Consider the following 26,758-nt stretch of genomic DNA (forward strand, 5'->3'; position numbering starts at 1 on the left):
AATGCGCCTCAGACCCAGAGAGAGGTCAGGATGTTCCTAGGGATGGTGGGTTATTGCCGACAGTGGATCGTGAACTTTTCACTGAAAGCAAAACCTTTGCAAAAACTGACGCACAAGGAGGTGAGTGATCCGGTACCATGGGACAAAGACTGTTTGATGGCGTTCCTACAGTTGCGAGAGGACCTGTGTCGTGCTCCGGCATTGGGAATGCCTGATTACAATAAACAATTTTTTCTTTACTGTTGTGAGAGAGAAGGTTGCGCGTTGTCTGTGTTGGTCCAAATCCATGGGAATGCCCGTAGACCAGTTGCTTATTTCTCGGCTACTTTAGACCCAGTAGCCGCAGCGTTGCCCGGATGTCTCAAATCCGTTGCTGCAACGGGTGTCAGCATTGAGAGATGTGAAAATATCGTCATGGGGCACCCGTTAGAGGTGTGCGTGCCACATTCTGTTGAACTGTTGATGACCAGGACCAAAACACAGCATCTGACCAACAGCAGGCTCACGCGCTATGAGCAAGTTATTCTTGCTGCAGAGAACGTGACCCTCAAGAGATGCTCTGTTTTGAACCCTGCTACCTTAATGCCACTTCCAAATGATATTGATGATGATGATGAATATACAGACCATGACTGTCTCGATGTGACTGAACTATGCACCAAACCCAGACCCGACATCGTAGATGAGCCACTGACCGACCCAGACGAAGTTTTCTTTGTCGATGGCTCATGTGTAAGAGACGAAGTTGGGCAGTTGAGAGCAGCGTATGCTGTTTGTACAATTGAAGGAGTTGTGGAAGCAGGGTGCCTGGAAGGAGTAAACTCCGCTCAGGTAGCCGAGATTATTGCCCTGACACGTGCTTGCTTAGCAGGCAATCAAATTCGAGTCACCATCTACACCGACAGCCAATACGGGTTTGGGGTAGTTCATGATTACGGGCAGTTATGGTCTCAAAGAGGGTTCATGACTTCTTCAGGCTCTCCCATTCGCAATGGAGAGTTTGTGCGCTTGTTGTTAGAAGCATTGCAATGTCCAGCAAGTATCGCAGTTGTAAAGTGCATCGCACATACCAAAAATGAGGACTTTGTTTCGAAAGGCAATAGATATGCTGATGAAGTTGCGCGGTATTGCGCAGAACAAGGTTACTCTTTCACAGAGGTGGATGTGGGTGGAATAAATGTAAGAACTGAATTAGCCATGATACTGGAAACTGTTGATACTTGGGATGAATTGTCAACCATGCAAGAAAATGCTCCTGATTCAGAAAAGGAAACATGGGAAAAGGCAGGATGTGTAATGGGTGAGACCCATTTTTGGGTCTCAGCAGACGGCAGAGCAGTGTTGCCCAATGAGATGGTGAGTCCAATGGCTAGACTCATACATGGTCCAGTACACTTAGGGAGAGATGCTATGCTGAGAGTGTTTAGACAGACTTGGTACAATCCTAAGTTTAGAATAGCAGCAGAAGCAGTGTGCCAGCGTTGTGTGACCTGCCAGCAGCTGAACGTAGGAAAAAGAACACCAGTTGCACTAAGTCACATAGGAAGGTCTGGAGGTCCATTCAATAGAATGCAGATAGATTTCATTGAAATGCCAAGATGCAACCGCCTTCGCTATGTCCTGGTGGTTGTTTGTGTGTTCTCCAGATGGGTTGAGGCATATCCTACACGTAGGTGCGACACCCTCACAGTGGCTAAGTTACTGCTTAGAGAACTTATCCCTCGTTTCGGGGTGCCGGCCTTTTTGGAATCAGATAGGGGAACACATTTTAACAGCGAGCTTGTGAAGATGATCTGTGTAGCACTGAATATTGACCAAAAGCTCCATTGCAGTTACCGACCAGAAGCTTCAGGAATTGTGGAACAAATCAATGGCACGATCAAGTCCAGAATAGCTAAAGTCTGTTCCTCAACGACCCTGAGTTGGCCTGATGCCCTGCCATTAGTCCTCATGAGCCTTCGTAGTACCCCAGACAGAAGAACAGGGTTGTCACCACATGAAGTGTTAATGGGGAGAGCAATGAGGCTGCCATCTATTCCAGCTACTGCATTGTTAAATATCACAGATGATATGATCCTGGACTATTGTAAGGGGCTGTCTGACGCCATGCGTTCTGTGTCCCTTCAGGTGCAGGCTGCAGAGGTTCCAGCGTGCCAGGGCCCGTGCCATGACCTGTATCCTGGGGACTGGGTCCTGGTGAAGAAACATGTGAGAAGAAGCTGCTTGGATATTCGTTGGCGTGGGCCCTACCAGGTCATCCTGATCACCAACACAGCTGTAAAGGTGGGAGGCCTGCCCAATTGGATCCACGCGTCACATACGAAAAGGGTTCCAGCACCTCTGGAAACAGCTCCTCTCTCGGATGGACGTCCAGCTGAGGACCAAGAAGCCATAGAGGGGGCTAGTCAAGCTGTAGAGGTGCCCGCGGAAGCAGGGAACGAGTCTGACCAAGCTGAGGACGGTCAGTACAACAGCGAAACTGAAGACGCTACAGAAGGAGAAAGTAGCTGGGAGTACGAGTCTGACCCTGACAGGTCTGAAAGAGAGCGAGAACAGACCAGAAGGAGAAGGAGTAGAAGGGCACGTGGAGAAGCAAATTGGCCGCAAAGAAGGAGCTCTAGCCTGAGGTCAACTCCAGAAGCAACCCTTCCTCCGATATCAGAAGACTCAGACCCAGAAGAAGGTGCTCAGGGCGCTGAGGCACCGGACCGAAGAAGGTCAAGAAGAGTGCGTGTGCCTAACAGAAGATACTCCACACCTGAGTGGACATATCTGGCGACAAATGTCTGTGAAACCGGAGACAGGGAGGATCCGAGCGGTGGTGGTGTCCAGTTCTGAGCCCATTATCACCGTGGAAATACGACTGTTGGTACCCGGTGTCGAACAAGAAGGGTCACTAACATTCGTGCTCCCCAGACCTCCCCGCCTCAGCAAGTTAAAACATATGTTTCTTACAGAATTGCAATTCCCCGACTTTGGTACAACGATAACAGCACATGAAGAGCACACTCTTCGCTTGGAAATATTGAACTATGCTATTGAAGCTGCAACCACAAATCTGATAGTCGATTGTTAAAGGACTTTGTAAATAAAGCAAGCAGAAAAAGAAGATTACCTAGCACCCAGGAAGCAGAGAATTTTAGGGAATCCCTTGAGTTGATGGAGAAGGGCTAGGGTTGTCTTTTTGAACTGTTAAAGGACTTTTGCGAAGAAGGTTGTCAGCCTCCAACTGTGTGGATTCTAAAGACAAAAAGGATTGAAAAGAGACTGTAAAGGAACGAGAGGAAAAGAACTTTTTGCGGAGATAAAGAGAGAACTATATAGTCTGACGAAATGGAGGCCGGCACCCCGAACCGCAGAGCTAAATGTATAATAGGTACACTAATAGTAGGAGTGATATTATTAATAGCTTTAGTGGTAACCATTTCTTATGTAAAGGGACATGAAGAAGAAGTAAAGGTAATTGATGTGAGTTCTGCAGGAACGCTTACACCTACTGTTGCAGGTGAGAAAAGGGAAAACACTCAAGAGAAAGCGTTATTGGCTGCAGAAGCCCGCAGGTTACATGTAGACGAGTCCCAAGGAGACTTTAGGTCAAATGCTTATGCTAAACTTTTGTATGAATACGTGGATGCCATGGAGGTTAAGGATTGCTACGTCTGCATGCAGTTGCCTGCGTCTGTAGATGAAGGAATTCGATACCATCACCTCCCTCTGACATATGGCATTACATGTAGCTTATTGCTTAGTATATTTTATGAGAGAGATAGTTTTGAATACTATTTCTCTAATTATGATTCAGTGTTGCCAGAAGTCCCAAATTATAAGCAGATGAATAAATGGGATTACTGGAAGAGTGAAGACAGATTGGCCAAGTTCTTCATTCCTTGGATTACCTTAGATACTTCACATGCCCGTAGAAATAACCTGACATGCAAGGTGTCAGAAGTCGAGAAGAAGTTCATAGGGCAGGTGGATGATCGTTACAGGAGACAAAAGATTTTGAAGAAATCAGGACAAGGGAAAATAGATTGGACCGAGGAAGAGAAGTCACATAAGAGAAAGGGTAGTAGTGGTCCAATAGCTTTAGATAAAGCGCAGAGAGGAAAGTTATGTCTTCACCGAGCCAAAACGTATTATGAAAATGTATACGTGGGTGAAGTTGACTGTGAACATGCTTTTAATTTAGAGTACTACACTAAGGATTTCCTGAAGGGAATGCAAGTGATTCCAAATGTGTATTTTGTATGTGGAAGAAATGCTTACGTGAGACTACCTGACAACTGGTATGGATCATGTTACTTGGCAATTGTCTTCCCCAAAATATATCATGCACAAGACTTATTGATCATTGAGGGCCAGACATCAGCGAGGGGAAGGAGAGATTTAGGCGATGCAGAAATGGTTGGAGATGTTTTTGGAGCTATGTTTCCTCTTTTGGGAATAATCCTTAATGATGTTAAAATTAGACGACTGGCAACAGTTGTCGACAGGTTGTCTGCCAGCACTGCTCAGTCCTTAATGCTGGTAGAAGGAGAGATGCAATCGATAAGGGCTATGGTTCTTCAAAATCGTCTTGCATTAGATGTCCTATTAGCAAAAGAGGGCGGAGTCTGTAAGGCTTTGAAGGTTCAGGAATGTTGCACTTACATTCCAGACCTCTCAAAACCCCTTGAGAAAGTTATTAAGAACATAACTAATATTCACAAAGAGATCGAAGACTTGAGTAGAGAAAATGTCTGGGAAAAGGTGGGCCACGGAATGAGTGCAGTTGGAGGGTGGTTTTCCACCTTAGGAAAAAGCTTTATATGGTATATTCTAAAGCCTATCATCATAATATTGATCTGTGGGATAATATTGTGGGGATTGGTGAGGGTATTCAAATGGTACAGAGCAAGAAAGTCAGAAAGGGCCCAAAGAGAGCAGCTGCAGAGCTTGGCTGCCATACAAGATAATCAGTACAGGAGCCTGAGAGCTCTGGAAGCGCAGAGAATGCCAGCAATAACTGCAGTTTAAATGTTAGTGATGACCCCGAGAGGTCATCAAAGGGGGGAACTGAGAGAGCGCAAACTGATAAATGTATGAGTACATCACACTTATCTGTAGTAAGCATAATTCATGAAGAGAAATGCCATGAGTGCTAATAGTATCTGCAATTATATCCTAAATGTATAACTAATGTAGAGATTTAAGTAGGTGTGGAACTAATACAGAAATGTGTGACATTATATGACTTTATTAGACGTGATTATTTTGAATCCATGTCGTGAAGCTGTTACAACATAAGATGGTATGCGGTAAAACGCAGAACGTGGTAGGCCTCAGGGCCAGAGCTGGAGGGAAAGGGAAGGTGGTTCTTTTCACGACACAGATTGTTTTAAGGTTTTTGGTCATTGCATTAAATAGGCCATGATTTATAAGAATTGTTTACTTAATAATAGAATAAGAGTATTAACATGTTTTAATTAAATGAAGAAGTTGAATGCTATAATCATAATGAGAAATATTGTAGGCCTGAAATGTTTTAGCAGTGATTTACACGTACATGTCTGGGCTGAGAAATGTTGCAAGCCTTTTTAGAAGTTTATGAGAGTTGGGTTCTTGGCGGCAGATATCTGTCTGCAACAGGAAAGGGGGGATCCAATTATAAATGAATGAATAGAGGTCTGTTCAGTAGACGGCCCAGACATGGAGGAGGGTTTTGGAATGTTTAAGGGGTATCAGCGGGCCGGAGAAGAATCTGAGAAGCAAGGTCAACTCTAACGTCTGAGGCCCAATACAAAGCATCATGGAAAAAGCCTGAAGTTGCACCACGTGAGGGGCGTTCCACAAGGGGCGTCTCAAAGGTTGTTGACTGTTTTGTATTAGGGACAGCACCCCTGGGTGGAGTTAGAGCAGAGACCTGAGGACCCCTAAGAGAGTGGATGGGTAGGCAGAGAGGGGTCATGACTGGAGAACTTTAGGTTTTCACCAAGAGACTTAGAGTGAGTGACTTCCCTTGGGGGTCATTCACTGCTGACACCTTTGTTAGGTTGGGATTTGGTTAAGTAGGGATACCATCTAGAACAGGGTAGGGACGCCTAACCTGTGTGTTTTTTTCCTCCAACCTAAATGAAGGAGAGATATGCGTCTATGCTGATAGCTTTGCTATTTTTAGAACTTGTGTTAGTGATTTCTGTCGCTCGTCTGAGGGCTTTTCGAGAGCACATGTATGTAATTGGACCTGTGTATCTCGTGAATCTCATTCTGAGATGCCTGTATTTGCAGCTCATTATATCTTTACAATAAACTTTTGAAAACTAGAAGTTGTCCGTGATCTTTGAGAGTAGAGTCCTTTCTTGGGTGAACTAACTTGGAAATAGGTGCACTTTCTTTCCTTACAGACAGGCAATAAAGGTTCAGTCGACCAGATCGAGGTTTGGATCAATAGATATAAGGTATCGATCAAAATCTCGCCCTTTCACACTGAACAGCATCTTCGTTCAGTGGTGACAGATCCACCATCATTTTCTGATTTAGATATTGTGACCACTTAATGTTACACTTACAAGTGTCAGGGTGATGTACTCAAGCAGATAATAAACATGCACACAGGGTATGTGTGTGGTATATTTTTATTATATATACTATGTTTGGGGTCTTTTGGAACAGATAGATGATTGGTATGGACAGTCACGATGTGATGAAATTGGCTATGATTTTGGTCCTTCGTGCTGTTCCTGCTGCAGAAGCTGTGGGGTGTGCTCAACCTGCCTCATCTTCTTCATCATCCGGAGCATCGCCTGGTGCATTTGGCACTTGGATCCATGGAGCATTGGTGCGTACACATATATTTGTGCAATACACAACATGCTATGATCATCTTGCACACTATTTATGGGCTGTACAACAGTCTGCCACCTGTGATGTCAAGACACCAGAAACGTGATTTTGGCCCGCCAAATGTGCGCTCCATGATGCCCCTGGTGCGTAAATGGGCAGAATTATACTTCCTCTGAGCCTGGGTGTTGATGGCTCGCAGGGGTGTCATCTTCCATGGGGTGAGTGCATAACCTCAATCACCTGTAACATGTAATGGAGAGATGTGTCCATTAGGAGTTATGCATGCTGTGTGGGCACAGTTAATAGTTTTGTGGTGTGTCATTGGTGCTACTTTGTGATTGATGTTTGCCATGTGTAGCGTATGGCCAATTGAGAAGCATCAATGCAAAATACATTGCCTCACAGATACTCGTACCTCCCCCTAAGCATATACACCTATGTGCACTGCACTGCGCAGTTGCATTACTTGAACTCCAACAGTGCACCAATGTCAGGCCTGTCTGCAAATGTCCGCAAGCCTGACACCTACACAAGCAGGGTCCCTGGCTCTCATAACATCTAACGCTGCCACCCATCCGCACTACTTGCAGTCAAAGCCATAAGAATGTTTAGGTGCCAGTGGACCACACCAGACATGGCTCATATTCTGTTCAACTGCTGCCGCTGCTGCTATACATTTCCCACCGCCCAACACCTGTAGTTTCCGTGGCACACAGGCCACAAGGCAACAGTCAGCAGCACCCTCAGCTGCAGGGCCCACAGAGGGCTAGAGCACTTAGCATTTACCATCAACGTAATCACACACCATGTCATCTACTCCATGGGCTACGTACTCAGCCATGATCAGAGACTCGACCTCACATACCATATGTACTCCAAATCCATTACCCTCTGGTAGATGCTTGCTAACAATCGAACTGTGCCAACTCTTCTCAACACTGATCCACAAGGCAGGGCACACCTTAAACTCCATCTTCACATGTGGAAACTGCGTCCACTTCAACAACACCACTCAACGCCCATGGTGGGACCAGCACAGCATACAGTTCCTCATCATGAAACCCAATGACACACAAACACACAGCAGGCGCCATACAGACTTACAGGAGCTGAGTCAATGAGGATCTTGTACATTCCACCAGCAACAGCCACACCCACACCACTGCAAGCAGCGCCAACAGCGCAGGCCAGATTTTTAAATCAGGTATCTCCAACTGCACATACACACTTGCCCCACTATGCAACTCCAACATACAATCCTCCCTCCCGATGTACATACAGGTCAACGCAGTGGCCAGCAGCTGCTTCAATAGGCTCTGCATTCTACGTGCTGCATTCACATGGGTCCCACCACCGTCAGGTAGGACAGTCAATGACGCTGTCATTGCCATCAGGCTGAACAATGCAAATGCACTATATGCCCACTTGGACATGTCTGTCCTCTGCACAATCAAGACTGTCCAGCACACCACTGCCACACTCGGCCTTGTGCACATTCCTACTATGTAGGTCGAGTGCCTACATTGCACATACTTGTGTGCCACCTCTCACCACATTTGCTGATGTGTGACAGAGGGGCTATACCTTTGGTGATGGTTTGTCTACATGGCTGACCCCCAGTTACCACAGTTACTTGTGTTGGTGTATCTGGTAGGTGGGCACGCAGATTGGAATGTTGTATGTGAGTTTGTAACATGTGCATTCTCACAGTTGTCTGTTCCATGATTGTGGAGTTGAGGTGTGTGTTGTGTTCAGTGAGTACTTACCAACGAGCAGTGCATTTCCATATCTGCCATCCTCAAAGCACTGATTAATGATGGACTGGAGGAAAATGTAAGAATCATGCACACTATCCTGTGAACTTGGCTACAACATTGGTGAACAGGCCCCGGTGATCCACTATTGCCTGCACATTGATGGAATGTGTGTGCTTTCTGTTGTGGTATATGTGCACAGTGTCAGCAGGAGGCACAAGTAGGACATGTATGCGGTCAATTTCCCCCAACACATGCATGAAGCCTGCTATGGCATAGAACCCTTGCTTGGTCTCCAGCTGTTCCAGCGCAGTATTGGGAAATTGTAGGTGCAGGGGTATCAGGCTGATGATGCCATCCAAAACTGTTGTGAGGAACTATGATAGGGCTGGCTGTGAGACTCCTTCGACTCTAGCAGTTGTTGGTTAGAAGGTATCAGAGGCTGGTGCAGCACAGGCAGCAGCTTTGTTTGCATAGAGATGTTGGGTATCTGCTGTGTTGGTGCCGTCAGCCTGTGGACGATCTGTGTCAGGATGCAGAGGATGGCTGTTCTTTTGAGCCTGTAGTGGGCAATGACATCCTCTGGCATTAGGTCCGTCAGCGATGGACCTACTGTTTTATCTGCGCATCCTCGGCGGTGGTCCTGGGGGAGGTGGCAGTGGCGGTGGTTGTTGTGGCCTTCTTGGTGCTCAAAGCTGCATGATTAGTACCTCCATGGCATCAGTGGGTGTTCAGATGAGGCTCTGGTCTTGTCTCCCTTATATACAGCTATTTTTCACCGTTTTTAAGACCTCCTATTTTCTGGTCTTAAGTTCCTGCAGATAACGGGCCTTAGCGGCTGTTTTTCTATTGCATCGCCGGTCTGAGCCATCGTTGTGAATACGGCGATGTAGTGTTAGCATGCGTTTTTGCACGGGAACGCCTACATAGCATATCATTAGCGATAAGTATTGCTAACCTGATAGGCAATGTTGTAAGTGGTTGCTAACGGCAGAAAGCTGGTGCTTACGGCAGAACACTGTTGCTAACGGCAAAAAAGTGCGGCTAACGCGGCGATATCGCCTTGAGAATATGCCACTGAGTGCATGTAGTACTGATGAAGGCATTAGATCCCACAGACGTCTGCGAAAATGAAATATGTTGACATCAGAGTGATTATGTGCAGTAAGAACATTGTTAGGTCAATCAATCAATCAATCAATCATGCCATTTGTATAGCGCACTACTCACCCGGGAGGGTCTCAAGGCGCTTGGGGGGAGGGGTATGCTACTGCTCGAACAGCCAGGTCTTGAGTTGTTTCCTGAAGGCGAGATGGTCCTGGGTCAGCCGAAGGTGGATGGGGAGGGAGTTCCAAGTCTTGGCAGCCAGGTAAGAGAAGGATCTTCCTCCGGCGGTGGCTCTTCGGATGCGTGGTACGGCTGCGAGGGCGAGGCTGGTGGACCGTAGCTGGCGGGTGGGCGTGTAGAAGGTCAGGCGGTCGTTGAGGTTCTTGGGGCCCAGGTCGTGGAGAGTCTTGTGTGCGTGGGTGAGGAGCCGGAACGTGATCCTCTTGTCGACGGGGAGCCAGTGCAGGTTCCTCAGGTGGCTGGAGATGTGGCTGCGTCGGGGGACATCCAGGATGAGTCGGACGGAGGCGTTCTGGATGCGCTGGAGTCTTTTCTGTAGCTTGGCTGTGGTTCCGGCGTAGAGGGCGTTTCCGTAGTCCAGTCGGCTGGTGACGAGTACCTGGGTGACAGTCTTCCTGGTCTCGGTCGGGATCCAGCGGAAGATCTTGCGAAGCATACACAGGGTGTTGAAGCACGATGAGAGGGAGGGGTCCAGGATGAAGCCCAGGTTGCGTGCGTGGTCGGTTGGCTTGGGTGCGGTGCCCAGGGCTGGGGGCCACCAGGAGTCGTCCCAGGCGGAGGGCGAAGATCCCAGGATGAGGACTTCTGTCTTGTCCGAGTTCAGTTTCAGGCGGCTGTCCTTCATCCAATCGGTGACGTCTTTCATCCCTTCATGTAGGCAGGTTCTGGCGGTGTCGGGGTCTCTGGTGAGGGAGAGGATCAGCTGGGTGTCGTCGGCGTAAGAGATGATGTTGAGGTTGTGCTGGCGTGCGATGGCTGCGAGAGGTTTCATGTAGATGTTGAAGAGGGTGGGGCTGAGTGAAGATCCTTGCGGGACGCCGCAGATGACTTCGGTGGCCTCGGAGCGAAACGGGGGGAGGCGGACTCTTTGTGTTCTTCCGGTGAGGAACGAGATGATCCACTCCAGTGCCTTCTCTTGGATACCGATGTTGCTGAGGCGCTGGACTAGGGTGCGGTGGCAGACCGTGTCGAACGCAGCGGAGAGGTCCAGGAGGATGAGGGCCACTGTTTCCCCCTTGTCGAGCAGGGTCCGGATGTCGTCAGTGGCTGCGATGAGGGTGGTCTCGGTGCTGTGGTTGGCTCTGAAGCCGGACTGCGAGGGGTCGAGGGATCCGTTCGTCTCGAGGAAGGCGGTCAGCTGTCTGTTGACGATCTTCTCGATGACTTTAGCAGGAAAAGGGAGGAGCGAGATGGGGCGGAAGTTTTTGAGATCGGTGGGGTCCGCTGTAGGTTTCTTCAGGAGGGCGCTGATCTCGGCGTGCTTCCAGCTCTCCGGGAAGGTGGCGGTGTTGAAGGAGATGTTGATGATGTTCCGGAGTTGGGGTGCGATGGTGGGGTCGGCCTTTTTGAAGACGTGGTGTGGGCAGGGGTCGGTCGGTGATCCGGAGTGGATGGTGTTCATCGTGCGGGCTGTGTCTTCGGTGGTCACCGTGGTCCAGGTGCGAAGGGTGGCGGTGGGGGGGCGTTGGTTCGACGGTTGGGTGCGTGGGTGGGGCGCCGAAGCTGTTGTGGATGTCGGCGATCTTGCGGTGGAAGAACGAGGCGAGGGAGTCGCAGAGGTCTTGTGACGGAGTGATGTTGTTGGTGCCGGTGCTGGGGTTGGAGAACTCCTTGACGATAGTGAAGAGCTCTTTGCTGTCGTGGGCGTTGTTGTCCAGTCGTTCCTTCAGGGATTTCTTCTTGGTGGTGCGGATGAGCTGGTGGTGCTTGCGGGTAGCGTGTTTGAGGGCGGTCATGTTGTCGGTGGTCCGGTCGAGGAGCCAGGCTTTCTCGAGGGTGCGGCAGGTCTTCTTGGAGTCCTTGAGGTCGTCGGTGAACCAGGATGCCTTCTTGCTTCTGGGTCTGCTGGGAGGGTTCTTTAGTGGCGCGAGGTCGTCGGCGCAGGCGGTCAGCCACTGTGTGAAGTTGCGGGCTGCTTCGTTGGGGTCCGTTGTGTTGGCGGGTGGGCTCTGGCTGAGGGAGGTGGTGAGCTGGTCTGCGGTGATCTTGCTCCAATTCCTGTGAGGTACCTGTTGCAGGTGGTGGTGGGTCGTGGATCTTTTGAAGCTGAAGTGGACGCAGCTGTGGTCGGTCCAGTGGAGTCCGGTGGCGTGGCTGAAGGTGATGTACTTGCTGGAAGAGAAGACGGGATCAAGCGTGTGGCCGGCGTAGTGGGTGGGGGTGTTGACCAGTTGCTTGAGTCCGAGGCTGGCGAGGTTTTCCAGCAGGGCGGTGGTGTTGCGGTCCTTGTTGTTCTCCAGGTGGAAGTTGAGGTCCCCGAGGAGGATGTAGTCGGTGGAGGGGAGGGCGTGCGGGCTGATGAAGTCTGTGATGTCTTCGCTGAATTGTGTGCGTGGTCCCGGGGGTCTGTAGACGAGGTTGCCTCTGAGGGTCGTCTTAGGGTCGGTGTGAATCTGGAAGTGGAGATGTTTGGCTGCGGCGAAGGAGTGGTTGGCGTCGGTCGTGATGCGGATGGTGTTCCTGTGGACGATGGCGATGCCACCTCCGGTCTGGTTGATGCGGTCCCTCCTGATGATCTTGTACCCGTCCGGGATGGCGATGTCGGGTGCAGAGGAGGCGTTCATCCAGGTTTCCGTGAGGAAGGCGACGTCCGGTGATGTAGCGTCGAGGAGGTTCCAGAGTTCCACGGCGTGTCTGTGGACGGAGCGGGTGTTGATCAGGATGCACTTGAGGTGGTTGCTGCTGGTGTTTGTCTTGGCGGATGCGGGGCAGGTTCGGAGGCAGGTGAACTTGCCGGTGCAGCAGGTGAAGGGTCCGTGGGTGCGTCTCGGGGTGGCTCGGCAGCAGGCGTGGGTCCGGCCGGCATTGAGTGCGTTGAGAGTGGCGGCGTCGTAGGTCAGTCGGGTCGTCTTGCCTCGGCGGGGAGTGCCAGGGGTCCTGGCGCTGGGCGCCGGCCAGGCGCGGACGGGCGCAGACGGGCTTACCTTTGGCGCACCTTTGGCGCTCAATCGGTGCTCCCGCTGCGCACGTCCGCTACGCGGTCGCTCTGGGGGCGTCATAAGTAAGGAGCCGGGAGGGAGGAGCAGCTGGGTGGCGGGAGCGGGGCGGCGAATGGAATCACAGGGGGGCGGGGCCGCAGGGAGGCAGCGGCGGGAAATTCCAAGAAGCAGCGGGCAGCGGAAATTCCCAGGAGCAGCGGGAAATTCCCAGGAGCAGCGGGGAAATTCCCAGGAGCAGCGGGCAGCGAGCGAAGGAATCTGCAGGCAGGAGGCGGCAAAGGCAGGCAGGAGCGGCAGCAGTGAGTGGGGCGGCCAAGCCCTGTGGAGGGCTGAGCGGTCTAGCCATTAAGGCTATTATTAAAAAAATAAAAAACATTATACAATATATAAATAATTGTAGATGCTTTTTGTCATTTGCATTTTGTTTCTGCCCACCATAGTAGTATGCATAGCACAATGGGTCATCCCACTGCAACAATAGTCTTCCTTCACCAAAAGATAACATTTATTTCTTGTGCACAATGTGCACTTCATCTAAAAAATAGCTCCCTTCAGTGACAGAGCAGACGGGCCAATGACTAGACTCTTTTTTATTAAAAAAATACTTTATTATTTTACTATTCATATATTTAATTACTTTTGCAAGGGCCCCTTTAATATCAACAGAGGCAACCCACCAACCTGAACCGGGGGTAGTAAGTAATTATTCCTAACAGAAGTTCAGGAAGCACACAATAAATCACAGTTTTAGAAAGAACCAGTGCATTTCTCTTTCTAATAGAAATTTAAAAAAAAGGGTTAGAAAAAAAGGGGTTAGAAAAAAAGAGGAGGGGAGAAAAAGAAAGAGAAGTGGAGAGTAGTCAGGATGGAGTGCAAAAGTTTATTTAGAAAAAATAAAAAAAACTATCATTCGTCAAAATTAAGAAAATATCACAAAATGTATTATACAATGGTGCGCTCAATAGGTATTTGCTGGCTTATAAAATTGCAAACCATATATACAAAAAACCAGACACGTGGCAAACACAATTCGTTTTCTAAAAAGAAGGGATACAACATATACAATGATTATGTGCCCTCTAAAGTACATCAGCCACAAAAGCGTCGACGGTGTTTCAACCGCTGTCTGAAGTTGCGGTCATCATCAGGACAACAATAATTGAATTGAGCGATAAAATTTCTATGTATCAATTGCCGAACCAAATGTGCCCACAGGCTCTCAATGGGATCTCAAATCAAATAGCGGAAGTTAATTAGTAGTCAATTGCTCAAAATAAGTGTAGAAAACTTCTAATCGAAAACGTCCAATGCCAGGGAGACTCAATCGCCCATCCAAGTGGCACTATAACAGTGTTATTAATAATAGGTCTGTAAGCCCGCGTGTTTTCATCCAAACGCCTCAAGGGTCCAAGACACGAATGGGCCCAGCAGCTTTTTGCACATTGCTATTGGGCTACTCACTGTTGGGGTCAGTAAACTGCATCCCTCTTATGCACTGATGTGGGTAATCACCTTTGAATGGAGCTTTTTAGCCATTATTTTGAAAACATTATCACGAAATGACTCAATGTTCTGTCTATGCATGCAAATCATTTGTGGTAATCTCGGAATGGTTTTTGTTATACTCCATGTAATTTTAAGATGGCCACCTGCTCATGAATGTGGCAACATTAGCAAACATCTTGCAGTTTCAAGTTGACTGTCCATCCACCTACATGCCTGAGCAGAGATGGGCTCCACAGTGGATTGTTGTTTTGTAACAGACTATCATTAATTTACTGTTCCAAGTTTGCTGAGGTGTTGCTTACTTGGAAATGTAAACTGATGTTAGAGTACAGCCCAGGCAACAAGCATTGGTGAGCCAGAGCTATCGACTTTGCCAATTCTTTTTCTTCTGAGGATTGTGCATGGAGAATATGTTCTGAATATAGAAAGCCCAGTTGCAGCTTTGAAAACTTGAAAAACCTAAATGAATTGCAAAAGGTAATCTGAAAAGTATCTTAAACAGAATAATAGCCCATTGGATGCAATATGGTATCCACTTGGAGGAACTAGTTTATGAAATTCTAGCACTAGCAGATACTGTTCAAAGACTGCATACTTTTCGTCTTGATTTAGATGACATCTTGCCATTGGGACCAATTTGCCAGTGAATGTAACAGAAACATGTGAAACTTGTGCTCATGGGACTACAGACAGTTGAAAAACGAACAATGCTGATCCTCATCTCCCTGTGGTGAACAAACAGATGTCTTGCTACAATCTGAATGCTGACTGTTTTCTACATATATTGAATGCAGCATGAACAGGAACAATGCTCAGTTAGGGTAATAGGGAATAAGCCAAAATTTGAAGCACAATTCCCTTATTTTTAATCTCCACTGAAATACTACAACTAGGCTAAAGCATATTTTTACAATGAAAATGCAACAAACTTCACTTGTACACTTATTTCTGGGTACGAGGGGATCTATTCATTTGAGTTTTGGGATTCATATTTTTAAAAAGGATACACAGCTTGGAATGCGACCATAAAAGTACACTCAGCAAGTGGAATAGAAAGTTAGAAGATTCAATGTTCAGATATTTTGTTTCCAGCATGCTATTTTTCAAAATATTTTGTACTTTTGAATGTTACTATTTGAAAGGTAATAGGTGCAGGTTTTGCTAATGTTAATGACTTGCTAACAAATCTAATACCTAAAGGAAAGAGCACTGAGTGAAGATGAAATTAAAAATTTAATTGCCAATGGCACTTTTAAAGATGTGTCTACTTGATCTGGGAGAACTTGTTTTTGGAGCTCCTAAGCAAAATTAATGAATGATGGATTTGCTAAAGGAATAACCGGGCAATTAGCAACAAAAGCTGACCTTAGTTATAACATATTAAATGTTGATACTTATAGTGTAGGCAGTTCTCTCAGGGTTGGGTAAATGATTGCTCAATATAAACTGTAAAACAACACATAGATACATTGCATGAAAACTTTAATGTTTATGTTTTTCTCAAGAGTTCATCAAAACAGAAAATAAAACAAAACATGATTTGATTGCATAAACTGCTATGACTATAATGCAAAGATCTGCTGCACATGCTCTTCAAAAGATTAGAGAAATATATATCAAAGGTATTCAAGGAACATTTGAACTAATAGACAATGATTTAAAAATGATAATGAAAATCTATATTCAATTTCGGAGATGACTTCAATCACTTTGGAAACTTCTTTACAAAAACTGAAATCTCATAGGGTTTCATAAAACCTAATTAATGATGTTGAAATACTTCATCTATTTAATCTGAGTGAATATCGGAAAGTGCTGAGCAAACAAGATTCTTTATATAATTTGATTTTAGTAGAGGAGTTTAAATTCTTGCCTTATTCGCCATGTGAAATCAAGTATCCTATGGTTAATACTTGGTAATGTTACAATATTCATTAATGCTTGTAAAGAAAGACATTGGGTCGTACATGCACTTAGGGAACTTGTTTCTGAAATATGTGGGAAACTCCGTATTCATTGCAGTGGTTGTTTAAGGAACAATCTGTACTTTTGAATGCAAAAGAATGTTCAAACCCATTAGAGACTACACTTAGAATTATATGTAAACAAATAATATTATATGACGCATGTAATGCAACAACTATTAATAATGTTTTCAAGCTGAAAGTATCATCAAAAACATAAATTTCAGAAATCATACAAATGAAATAATGTTCTTACATTGTGAGATTCAAAGAAAACTCTTGTTATCTTAAGAATTGATTCATATTTCTAATGACTGTGGATGATTCCATCATTCAATTCAATTCAATTCAAATCAAATTAAATCAAAAGATCTATAGAGCTACTCAAAGAGTGTACCGGTGCTGCAAGAGTCGCTGAATTATCACGCTGACACTTAAAATGCTCTTTTGAATAGCTAGGTCTTAAGAAGGCTTTTGAAGGCCTGCTCATCCTTCATCTGCCAAAGTTGCCCAGGGAGAGTGTTCCAGGTGGAGGCAGCGAGGAAAGAAAAGGACGAACCACCCCATTTTTTCCTCTTAAATCTCAGGACCACTGCCAACAGAGCATCTGAGGAGCGAAGAGATCAGACCAAAATATACAGTCTGATCCTGTCCCTTAGTTTACAAAGCCATGTTTTGTAGAAAGCTCTGTGAGTTCGCAAGACCTCTTTGAACTGTACTCACTCCTTGATAGGAAGCCAGTGCAGCTTTCAGATAATGCTCATATATGACTCCTTTTAGGTACGGTATTTCAATAAAAACTGTGTGCTGCATTTTTAACTAACTGGAGTATTCTCAGTTGGGATAATGGCAATCCCCAAAATAGAGCATTATCATAGTTCAGTTGAGACAGAACCAGGGCATGAACTATTGTGTTCTGATCCTGCTCAGGTAGCAGATACAGACATTTATTTAGTTATTATAGAAGGCCATAATAACTGCCCACAGTACTGTCGATGTGACTACAAAACTTAATCCTGTTGTCATATTTCACCCCTAGATTACTCACTAAAGATGATGGGCGAAGGGGGGGGGGTTGGCTGGGCCAACAGAGGCCACCCCACACCGGGGGAGTAGTGCCAAATAACAAGATCTCTGTTTTGCTCATATTGCACTCAATTCAATTGAAAACTTTCGATTGAATGCATTCAATTGAGTTTTGTAGTTATACATTACACATTACACATAAACATTCAATTGAATGTTGCAGTTATACAGTACACCCATCAAAATAAGTAGTAAGACAAATCTTAATAAACAGACAAGAACATCTTCTTGCTGCTGAAACAAGATTTAGCATTAGAATCGGTAAGTGATTATTAGGAAACTCGAGTTGGAAGAAGTACAAGTAGAATAACACATCTACTACAAACGACATGTCCATGTTAATTTGTTGAACGTTTAGAAACCCTGATTAATCTAATTATCACAAAAGGTGTAATAGCACATATGAAGACTGCTGAAAAGTGTATGTTTAAAGAAACATTAGGGATAGCTTTGAATGCACTAGGGTATATACTTTTCAACTTGTTCACCATCTTACTGGTTGGAGAGATATCATTATTTATGGTATGGATGACGAAGAAATCAACAAAATCAGTCAAGTGTGGGTAAGTTCAAGTTGGAACAAAATGTTACCTTAAATCCTGCTACAAAGAGGCACTAAAGTGTTGATCTAAGAGTTGTGCTCCTAAGCACATGTGAAGGATGAAACTCTACACTCCTTACACACGAAGGTTAACACCATGAAGCAAAATGACATGATGAACTGAATATTAACTTAAAATTCACTGACCCAATTTTCTCTTACTACAACTGTGCTATTTACACGAGGCAGCAATTAGTAATTTAGATTATAATGTTTTATTAAGCTTGTCACTAATAAGAAAGAATAATACATTTAGGTTCGAGGTTAATAATTCTGCTGGTAGTTGCACAAGACGAGGGTGACATATGTGGCTGGGCTTTACTGATGATACATACTTGTTACATACAAATCAGACCTCATCGTATGGCAAACATCAGACACAGTAGCTCCTTAGAGGATGTATGTGCAAGACTTAGGCGCTTGATAACCAATATTATTCAACAGTAAGGAGAGTTAACAGCATGTTTGAGATCGTCATATTATTTTAGAAAACAGGTTAACATTAGTTGCGCTACCAAAAATGCAACAAAAATGGATACCCTTTTCATAGAGTTGGGCACTCAGGGCAGGGGTGCATGGCTGTTCTTGACTGGCAGTATATCTGTCAGGATGAGAATGTCCCCTGCATGGGAAATGGGCATGCACCCCTGCCCTGACTGCCTCACTACATGTGAAACAGCTATCCTGACTTATGTTTTTTCCTGGCATCACCCTAATCTAGCATGTGTGCATAGACCCAAGCCAGTTCCTTTTAACGCCAGCCCAGTACCTGTCCTGCGACCTGAAGAGCCACACCAAGCATACCCTCAATGAAGGCAGTGGACTACTGTCCATGCCCTGTGTTTATCACTTGAAGAGGTTGTGAAGGGGATGCCATGTTGTCAAATCTATAATGTGGCCAGATCGTTTTCCTGTGTGATAGTATTGTCTATTGACCACTCTTGTGTAAGGTTCCACTGTTATGTGAAAGTTAGGACCTTGAACTGGGATTCTGTGTGCTTGTTGCATGCATGTGTATGCAGTGTAGTATATATGTGATAGTAAGACTCTTTGGGGCACATGTATCAAGCTTTATTCCCGTTTGCAAACTGGACAATTCTCAGAATCGGCCTGTTTGCGAACGGGAAAGAGCCTTTTGGGATGTATCATCCCAAAAGGTCATCGCAAAATAGGGAATCTCAAAATTTGCGATTTCCTATTTTGGGATTGCATTTTAAGAATTGCATATTGCGATTCCTTTAATGCAGTTCTAGGAGCAGCCACAAATTGCGATTTGCCCTTAAGAAATCGCAAATAACCACCAACTTCAGTTGGTGGTAATTTGCAACTTCCCTGAAAAATGCACTTTTATTCATTTTTTAAGGTGCCATGTGGCGCACATACAACATGCCCCTAGGAAATGTATGTGCGCCACATATGCACACATGAATAGTTGAGGGGTGCAACAGGGTGTCCTTTTGACACCCTTGAAATTTCATTCGCAATTTGCGAGTGCCTAATGGGTACTCGCAATTTGCGAATGTCTTCCCATTCATTCCTATGGGCCTCTAGGCCTCTAGGCCCATAGAAATGAATGGGAAGGTAATCCTTAATTGTGAATCGCAATTTGCGATTCGCAATTAATGAAAGTGTAGGAATCGCAATTATAATTGTGATTCCTACATATATTGCATCTTGTGTTTCCTTAATAGAGATTTGCTAAAAATCGCTATTAAGAACTCGCAAAACGGTTGTTTCGTGCATATGACCCTTTGTATGGTAAGCGTCTAAGTACTATAAGCAGTGAGATTAACTTTTGCATGATCCCTGGTTTAGCATGGAACAAGGTGGAGGATAAAGACAGCTTCCCAAGGCAGTGGAAGAATTTTGACTTCAATCCTGAGGCTAGAGGCCAAACACATAGATACTGAAGTGATGGAGGATGGAGATAGGTCTACACCTAGAAATTAACTAAGAGACTTGTTAGCAAAGAGCTGTTGATTAGTTTTTTCTGAGAAATACCATTTGGTGGATGGTAGGAGTGATCTATGGGACTGCAGTTTCTGAGGTGAGGAAGTTTCTAGTCAGCAGCTGCCCATTTGTCTTTCTCTGATTACTGCATCAGGTAGACTGAAGACAGCAGGGCGCAGATACCTCATACTTCATTAAACCCATTTTTGGATGCTCCTGGTTGAGCCCAATGTCAGTTGCACTAACCTGCAGAGCAATTATTAATGCTTATCCTATCACGCCCCTCACAGCGATGTGGACCACATTTCTGCCTGCCCGAGGCACAATGAAGGAAATAAGGGAACGGGATAAAATAATAAAGAAACAAGATCTGGTCGGTTTGGCTCACTGGACACCCCATCTGTGGTTGCCGGGTAGGCATCACCCATGACATAATACCAGGTGGGCATGGAGGATGTTGTATACACAATGATATAAACATAAACAGGACTTAGTGAAGTAGTGTGGCTCACTGGTTAGAGGCGGCAGACCCGAGAGCAGAGGAGGGCCCGGGACCAGGGTTCGATTCCCGGCGCGGCAGGTTTCTGGACCAGGGTCAGCGGACTCGATAATTCTCTCGCCTCGGTGCCCACTCTGATCAGCGTTCACACTCGGCAACTCTGGGCATTAGCTTGCCTCATCTTCACTAACGGCCCCACCAGACCGCCGGGGATGCCTGGTCTCACCCTGGAGATACCCATTAAGGGACCATCTCTCAGGGAAGCCAGGAAGGGTTTCGCAGCGGTCGAAGCGCCTTGGGACCCTACGGGTAAGTAGTGCGCTATATAAATGCCTATACATACATACATACATACCCACAGATCATCACACTTAATGCAAGCACTCGCCTGCGCATCCCACCACACTCACTTCAGTATCTGTCTTGCCGTTTCATGCAACCAGAGCAGCAGGTAGCCTAGGATCTTGGCTCAGGAGGATGGCAGGCTGATGCCTTCAGTTAAGTCTGAATTGCCAGTAGGAATGGAGCCCTTCTACAATCCGAAAGCGCTGTAAGGCACCTTACACACATGCCCCACAATAATGAACAGTCCAGACCTGAACCAGTAAACATTTGGGTTACTTCAATCTCCAACTATCCCTGGCAGCTATCCCAAAACATTGCAGCAAGCTGGGCATGAGATGCTGAGACCAGTGTCATACGAGCTAGCAGTTGTAGTCCTGTATGTTCTTATTTGTTGCCTTTGGTGAGAGCTGCTGTGGTGAGATTCTATTGTAAGGCATTAAAGATGCCCCATTGGGGATGCATGACTGGCGGCACAACTTACTTTACAGTTTCAGATGCGCCGATGATAACTGCAGGTCTGTGACACAGGTTGACTTGCTGACATCCACTGCAGACTCGTGACACATGATGACGACTTCCACTGCAAACTTATGACAAAGAATGATGCGCCAATGTCCTCTGCAGGCTTGTGACTCAGGATCCACTAGATGTCATTATTATGAAGTCCAACGGTGACTGGAGTCACTATAATGATGCAACTCAGGCAGCACAGATTCCTGATTGTCTAGAAACCATGTGCGGGTGGGGAGTGCCTTTATAGTCCTGGACCAATTAAGATGGCTGCTGAGGAGGTGACTCGTTTCCTTGTGGTATAATCACAAGGATCATACCATGATGTGTTCTGGGTGTCTCATTACCTGATGGTAGCAGACCACTACCAGTGACAACCAAGACAACCGCCTATGACCTCCGGTACTTCTGGTCCAGGTGACCTGAAGCTGTTGCTGTACCCAAGTCCTGGGCACCCCAGCCAAGACCTTCATCCTACCAGTGAAGAACTACCTGTGGGGACCTGAGACCCCCCGACAGAGTGTGTTTCCCATCAACTGTGACGGTAAATGTGTTGCTGGTCTCCCGCTCTTTAACTTAATACCTTTCTTTGCAGTGACTGCAGCAGTCACTGTATTAGCAGTACGTCCTCAATGAACTGAACTCTTAAATTATTTGCTTTTTCTCCAAACGCTGCAAATTTATTCCTCCAAAAGCATTCATCCTAGATCTGTGTTTATGGTCGTAAAAACTATATAAAAATCTGTAATATTTTTTACAAACCCTTTTTCTTGGATTTAGCCATTGAGTGTGTGTAAACATTTCTTGCCTGTGTGTGTACAGCAAATGCTTAGCACTGCCCTCTGATAAGCCTAACTGGTCGCCCAATCTACCACAACAGAGAGCATTAGTATTATCTACTTTAGCCTCTGTAAAGCTTCTTGGGATCCACTGGACTCTGTGCATACTATACCTTACTTTGCTATAGTATGTACAGAGCCAGCTTCCTACAGTGCCTTTGGGCCCTCCCGCGCCTGCTCCAGGCCTGACCGGGCTTTGGCCGACCACGGAGTGGCCCTTTTCAGGTGGCAGGGCAGCCTGGTAGAGAAGGAGACATGCCCTGAGGGGACCCCGGCTCCTCTTGGCAGTTGGGGTACGGGATTGGAAGCGCCAGGCTGTTTCCTTCCGGGTCTTCTGACCTGGGTAGGTAGGCTACCCACCTGCTCACTGGCATTGCAGGGGACTGACGCCCATGCCTGGGAATCTTGATACTGCTGGGTTCGAGCCTAGTGGTGGTCGGCTGACATTCAGTTGAGGAGACCCTCCCTCATTGCCAGGTACCTGGCTGTCCTGGTCCCATGTAGCTAGGCTGAGGGTTTTAAGACCTGTGTGGTTCCTCCTGGTCCTTTGGGAGGGACTGACAGCAGTGGGGCTGCCTGCTTCCATTGCTTTGGGGGCCCCTCTTGCGTGGGCTCAGAGCCTGGTTTCACTCTTCAAATCATGGTGGTGACTCCCAGAGTGAAAGCCTTGACGGGGCACCAGGCCATCTCACCTGGTGGGCGACAGACAGAAACATGGCATTGCCTTCCTCCCACCTACCCTGTAACCGAGCGTGGCAGAATGTTTTTAAAAGTTCCCTGTGACTCTTGGCAGTGGATCACTCTGCTCACGCGTTATGGAAGAATGTAGCTAGGTGTGAGAATTAGTGTAAAATACAGGACAGATTGATCATTGACACTTCGAATGCAGTTTGCGGCCCCAATTCCTTCTGGGGCTATGTCTGTCTGAGGGTAGCTCAATCATCAATTACCCACAGGGATTCCCCGGATTATAGCTGGGGCCGTTGCAGGTAAATTCCGCTTCTTTTGTCCCCCTACAAGTTCAGACACTGATCGTCTGTCGCAAGATCATTCCCCTTAGCTACGTTGCTGGTGTGCCTAGCCTTACCTCCTACCTTGACGTGGTACAGGCTGGTGACCTGTCTGCCTCAGGCCTGCCCCAGGGAGCCTGGCTGTGTGTCACGCATGGTTGTCTGTGTTGTCCCATGGCTGCCCCTGCACACTGCCTCAGGCCCCCACTTCTGTGGCTAGGTTTGGGGAGGGCACACCCCCACCTGGCCTGCAGGTGCTCACCTGCGCTGCGGCCATCAGTCTCCCATGGCCAATTGCCGCGACCATGGCCCTCTCAGCCCAAGGTGCCGGTGTTCCCTGGCTCCCCTATGCTTCAGCATCCGACTACGACCTCACATCAGACATAGTGACCTGTTGAATTTAAGCATATTACTAAGCAGAGGAAAATAAACTAACCAGGATTCCATCAATAACAGTGAGCGAAGAGCCTCGTCCAGAATCCCCACCTGGCGGCAGGTGCGGGAAATGTGGCTTACAGAAGCCCAACTCCCCACATCAGTCAGGGGACCCAAGTCCTTCGGATCTAGGCTTATCCCACGGGCGGTGTTACACCAGTAGTGGCCCCATGCGTGCAGGGATTGGGCCTTCTCGGAGTCGGGTTGCCTGGGAATGCAGCCCAAAGCTGGTGATAAACTCAATTTAAGGCAGTACTTAATTTGTAAAACAATAAGTGCCAGGGCTCAAAGTTATCACAGAATCTCGTTACCAGCATTGCAGAATGTGGGGCAATTACATGGCTAGACAGCGGGCTTGTGCCTGAGGGTATTGGTTGATCTACTGGACACTGCTCAATTTGCACATAACTGTGATATTTAAATCGAATGATAAATAAACGTTCGTTTCCCGTACTGCGATTAGACTGCACTGCAGGAGTACGCACTAGAAGCTGTGTTTACCAAGGGTGAATACTATGCAATTGAAACTGTTTGTCCAGACTGAAAAACTCATGTGGAGATAAACGTTATACACCGAATGTATCTATGTAACACATACTGTATCGTCACAACTGTCACTGAACTGGAACAGGAACATATATTGTGTTTATTCTGAAACTGGCAAATAAAGGTTAAAAAAAGTATCATTTCACACGTATTGAGGCATATTAAAAGAGGGTAGGTGGAGGAAGAGCCGCTGGATGACAGAGGGTCATGGGTAGTATCAAAGGATTTAGCTTCCATCTTTTTCTCTTTTCCTCCCTTTATTCACATGCATTCTTCCCTTTAGCTCTTTAATCATAGAGCGTAGCAGACCCTTCCTCGATTCACTAGTTTAGCCTTCCTTTCACATTAAAAACGCAGGAAAACACACACTCAAAGCCTAGGGTGCAGTGTGTTGCACACAATTTTCATGGACAATTGAAAGGAGAATTTAAGTGGAGTATGGAAAAGGATCACCGGGAACAGTTATATGAATCCCTCTTTTCTAGAGAGCAGTAGCGAAAGCAGCAGAAACTTCACCATTTCTTTGATGTGTTGCATTGGCTATGGTTGCTGGCCTGCTACAGTTGATCTAACTAGTCACTTTTTATATAACAACCAGGAACTGAAATGCCTTTTGTTTTCATATAATGGGTCTGTTCATTATCTAGTGCATTAGTACCTACTTAACAGTCTTCATGTGATGAAAGGCGGAGTTGGCTCTGCTAGAGTCCTGTCTCCTGACCTGTAGTTTGCACATAAGCACTTACATTACTCAGTGATATTGCGGGCTAGTTCAATAGTTTATTTGACTAGTACTGGGCAACCAGTTTTGCTGATGGGGGAAAGTCTTGCAGTCTGAAGTAAAATAGGCCTGCTTGTATGTATTGTTGTTTGTGCAGCATACTCCGTGTTCCCTGAGACTTGCTTCAGATAATGTAATAGAGCTACAAAAGATTCGGCTGGGAAAATGGCCTTCAAAGCCTTTGCCAATCGCAGTGTTCCAGTGAATTGGGTCCTTGTTTTGAAAACCATCCTTCTCTAGGCATCTTTGCAGGAGGGAGCTAGCTAATCGTAAAGCTCCTTGTGAGAGGACGAGGGAGTGAGATCTTGAAGCATTGCTGCATTTGTAGATGATCAGAAGTTAACCTCATTCAATGAGGTAATGTGTGAGTCAAGACCCTAAAAGTGAAACAAGTAAACCTGGAGACCATGCAGAATAAACAGGTAAGAAGGGATTTTGGGACCAGCAGCAGGGGTTTCAGGGAACTGAGAGTGAGGCTACAGCCATCTAGACTTCAGACTAAGCTGGAATATTAGAGAGTGAAACTGAAAAGGGCCATTCCTGGAAACCTATGGGTGAGAAGGAGCTAGTGGGGCTTAGGGACAAGCAGGAGCTTTGGCAATCTCAGGCCCTATTACACAAAGTGCCCCGGGGGTGCAACAGGCATTTGCACCTGATTTGCATGCCTGTGAGACACCTTAGTATTGCAGAAGGGGCCACAGATGCTTGTGTTGTATCTTCTGTAATACCAATAGCGCAGGTGCACATAAAGCGCCAGCGCTATCTTCAGGAGGCAAGGAAAATTTAGTTTGAAGGGGAACGGTCAGCCTCTGAGATCATCGATATATCCATGGATATGACTTCTCTGGCTTTTAGAGCTGCAGTCCTCTGTCACCAATGAAGGCTCAAGTCTACTACCATCCATCCAGAGGTACAAAGTACAATTTTAGAAATGCCATTTGATGGAGATGCACTATTTCAAAAGCATATAGATGATGCTTTACAAGAAATAAAGAATGATACTGATACAGCTAAAGCATTAGGTAAACTGTAATACAGGATGACACTTTTTCAAGGAGCACGTGGCAGAGGGTCAGATTCCTTTTGAGGGAGCTATCAGAAGTACCAACCACAATCACATCAATATAGATATGGCTATTTTTTTTTCTTTGTTCGCCATAAGTTGGCAGGGTATGCTCAGACGTGAGTCCCTTGCTCACTTTGCCACTGGATTCAAGCAAGCCGGGCTGAAGAAGGCTGAAATGCCAGAAAACGGTCCTCGGTAGCTTGTTTCCGGTCCAGGGAAGGCATGGCTTGGCAGTTCGGGCTGGACTGATCCCATGAGGCACAGGGTCAGACTGATTTGCATATGGCCATGTCTGAACTGGGGTGGCAGAGTGGGCTAAAGAACGGTGATGGATTAAACCCAGATCAGTTGACTGGGGGTGAGTGCTTGTATTGTCAATGCTCCGTCCATCATTTCCTTTGGTTTTTCTTTGTTCGCCATCAGTTGGCAGGGTATGCTCAGACGTGAGTCCCTTGCTCACTTTGCCACTGGATTCAAGCAAGCCGGGCTGAAGAAGGCTGAAATGCCAGAAACCGGACCTCTGTAGCTTGTTTCCGGTACAGGGAAGGCATGGCTTGGCATTTCGGGCTGGACAGTTCCCATGAGGCACAGGGTCAGACTGATTTGCATATGGCCATGTCTGAACTGGGGTGGCAGAGTGGGCTAAAGAACGGTGATGGATTAAACCCAGATCAGTTGACTGGGGGTGAGTGCTTGTATTGTCAACGCTCCGTCCATCATTTCCTTTGGTTTTTCATTGTAAAGTATGGTCATACTAT

At 46.4% G+C, this 26,758-nt stretch overlaps 1 pseudogene; it reads left to right on the forward strand.

Annotated features, from left to right (window-relative positions):
* The first annotated feature begins 22,943 nt into the window (after positions 1-22,943).
* Positions 22,944-23,096, forward strand: LOC144829817 (5.8S ribosomal RNA; annotated as a pseudogene).
* Positions 23,097-26,758: the final 3,662 nt, after the last annotated feature.

Source organism: Lissotriton helveticus, chromosome 4_1, assembly GCF_964261635.1.
Source record: "Lissotriton helveticus chromosome 4_1, aLisHel1.1, whole genome shotgun sequence".
In the NCBI taxonomy this organism is placed as follows: domain Eukaryota; kingdom Metazoa; phylum Chordata; class Amphibia; order Caudata; family Salamandridae; genus Lissotriton; species Lissotriton helveticus.